Here is a 3,148-nt window from a genome sequence, read left to right as displayed (position 1 = left end):
GGAGTTGTATCTGAGCACGGGGTCCGGTATCTGCCCTTGAGAGTCAAATGCAGTCCGCATGCAAATAGCTCCATAAAGGGTGGCGGGGGATCCTTTCTGCAAATTCGTCGTATCTTTCAAGGTTGGGATGCTTCGTATCTTTCAAAATTCGTCGTATCTTTCAAGGTTGGGATGCTTTTCTTTTGGCCTGCAGTAAAGGAGTTGAGAGCTCTCTTTCTCCTGTTTTCTTTCCTATATTATCTAACCGAACTGAACTAATGTGAAATAACAAAATCGAACTCAAAATAGAATTACAAATTCAGAGATCCGCCCTACTACTGTGAATTTAGATAGGGCTTACAATGGAAGTCCTTCTGTTTCGGCTGTAATGTAATTTTGAATTCAATATTGAATGAATAGAGAGATTAAATCAAGAAAAACAATGAAAGAATGAAAAGAATGCTTTAAAAAGAAATGGAAGAACAAAAGTCGTATGGATTCACAAAAACTACGTGGATGGATAGGAACTAAAAAAGAGAGATTGAAGTAGTTTGGACGATGAAATAATATTATTACTTCAAATTCGTAATTTTTAGTTGGATAAAATCTTAGTGATGGAATAATAAGTTATAATTCATTGGTTGATTGTATCATTAAACCATTTCTTTCTTTTGGTGTGAGGAACTTATCATGAATCCACTGATTTCTGCCGCTTCCGTTATTGCTGCTGGTTGGCCGTCGGGCTTGCTTCTATTGGACCTGGGATTGGTCAAGGTACTGCTGCGGGCCAAGCTGTAGAAGGGATCGCGAGACAACCCGAGGCGGAGGGAAAAATCCGAGGTACTTGATTTCTTAGTCTGGCTTTTTATGGAAGCTTTTAACAATTTATGGACTGGTTGTAGCATTAGCACTTTGATTTGCGAATCCTTTTGTTTAATCCTAAAAAAATGACGTATTTTGTTTCGTATTTGATTTACTTGGACTTGCTGCTCTTGCTTTTTCGAATTATATGAAGCTTTCACTCCTACAATTACTTATTCGTTGGGACAATAACCTATGGGAAGGATTGATTTGAGGATGAGGCATTAGCATACTGACTCGCCTTCTTCCTTCTTAGTCCAATCTCGAATGGAACTTTGTTTGAGGACTCCTAGATAGGAAATGAATCAAATAAGTAAGCTCTTCTTTCATTTCTTTGGGTTACTGGCGCCTAGGCCCTTGTTCATCTCAACTCCACTAATTAAGCTACTCCAGATGAGCAAAGAATTTGCGGAAAAAAAGAAATCCAAGAAATCTAAGCTGGTGTATTGATTTTTTTTGGAATCCAAGAAATCTAGTGTGTGCGAGTTCTTTATTTCAAGAAGAAGTTGGATTTCAGCTTCAATCTTTTCTTTTTTTCAAATTCCATTTTTTTTTCAAAAAGCCGCTCCACGGTGGTAAAGTCTCATCTTGTGTCTTGGCCGAAGTGACAATAGTCACATTGAACCCTAGAGTCTTAGAGAAGATCTCGAAATGATCTGCCAGTTCCGGGAAGAATTCGAAAAACTCCGTTTCCATCGAGAATTTCATGGAGTTTTCCGTATTTCGGCCGGAGAATTTAAGAAAGACATTACTATTCCTATAATGATTTTGAAAGAAAAATTAGACATTTCATGCCCTCGGAGAGTGCTTTCTCGTGCTAGGTCACTGACATATCCTTTGTCTTTATTTGACTCCAAGAATGGATTGGATCGAAAGGACTTTCCTGTCGAACCCCTTGTCTGTATCAATTTCTGACCGCGCAGAATCTCCATAGCCAATTTTCCATTTTTTTCTTCTGAAATCATAGGGTTTCCTTTGGCACGACTCTTATTGAAGACGATCCAGGAACTTCCATAACGTTGGTGTGATTCTGTTTGAGCAACGGATCCTGACGTGATATATCTTCGTAATGAAACTGGAGTTGTTGGCTCGGACCCCATTCCTAAGGGGAAAGAGGGCCCCAAGCTTATATACCCCCGGACAGGGAGGTCTAGAATTCCACAGCGATGAATGACCCCAGATAAGGGCCAGTTCTGGGAGACAGATAAGGGGATTGAGTACAGAGATGCAATGAAACCGGGTGTGAATCGGGGTACTCGCCTTAATTATGAGAGGCTGAACATTCCTCTTGCCCAAATTGACCAGAATGAATGCATCTTGCTTTCTCTGGACAGGGCTCAAGAGTGAACATTCTTTCTTGGTGGAAAAAAAAGACCTTTGGGTTTGGTGGAGAAGTGGCTATGAAAAGGTTTGAGAGGGCCAATGGAATTGATGCGAAATCCTTTTGACTATAGTATAGAATTAATAAGCTACCACGGACCGGGTTAGTGGAATTCAGAGGTCCGACTAGAAACTGAAAGGAGCTGAGAACCAACTAAAGAAACCTATCCAGATCCATTGAGGCGGATGAATGAAGAAAAAAAGGTGAATATGGAGGAAATTCAGCTACGTAGAACCAAAAACAAAGGTCCAGGTGACTCATTCATGGAAGAGGTTAATATGTCCTTATCAATGAGAGGCTCAAAGAATTTGAGAACTTCTCTCCTTTCTTTTTTTCAAATATGTGCTATTCTGAATGAAACGAAGAGTAACTAAAGAAAATGAGCCCAAGGATTGAAATGAAATGCAGTCATCAGTCATGTGTCAACGCCTTTCTCCATGAAATCTGATCTCCGTCGTCTTATATTGAGGTCAAAGAAAGCGCTTCTTGCCTGTATAGCTTTAAGGAGCAGAGATCTAGCAAGGCATTCTAGGCACAGTGGTATTGGATGCATCGTTAGGTTGTGCCGAGTCAAATCAGCTCCCTTTTTTTCCGTTGCAGAAAAGAGATCCCTTCCCCCCCGCTTTCGAAAATGATGAATATTCAGTCCGTGGGTCTGCAGGTACTATGGATCCTCTGACTCCCAATCGGCTTGCCCTCCCAGGTCTCGCCGGGTCTTGCCTGTAGGTCGTGATATGCCTCGAGATGGCCGTCTCCTGTCCCCCTGCCGGTGGGGAATCCGCTCCCGGGTCCTCGCTCTGCTGCGTCTGGCCCGTCCTCTAGGCACCTTTTGGAAGGCAGGGAGTGTGACAACGTACACGCTTCCCTTTAGTCCATAGGGCCTTCTCATCAGTTGCAGGGTTTGGTGGCCCGAAATTGACTTGGCTT

At 42.0% G+C, this 3,148-nt stretch overlaps 1 pseudogene; it reads right to left on the bottom strand.

Annotated features, from left to right (window-relative positions):
• Positions 1-1,179: 1,179 nt before the first annotated feature.
• LOC127147622 (60S ribosomal protein L5, mitochondrial-like) overlaps positions 1,180-3,148 on the bottom strand; it is a 2,096-nt pseudogene continuing 127 nt past the window's right edge.

The sequence above is a fragment of the Cucumis melo genome, unplaced genomic scaffold (assembly GCF_025177605.1).
Source record: "Cucumis melo cultivar AY unplaced genomic scaffold, USDA_Cmelo_AY_1.0 utg001762l, whole genome shotgun sequence".
NCBI lineage: Eukaryota > Viridiplantae > Streptophyta > Magnoliopsida > Cucurbitales > Cucurbitaceae > Cucumis > Cucumis melo.
Note: the sequence above shows the minus strand (reverse complement) of the source record. Positions and strands in the feature narration are given on the sequence as shown.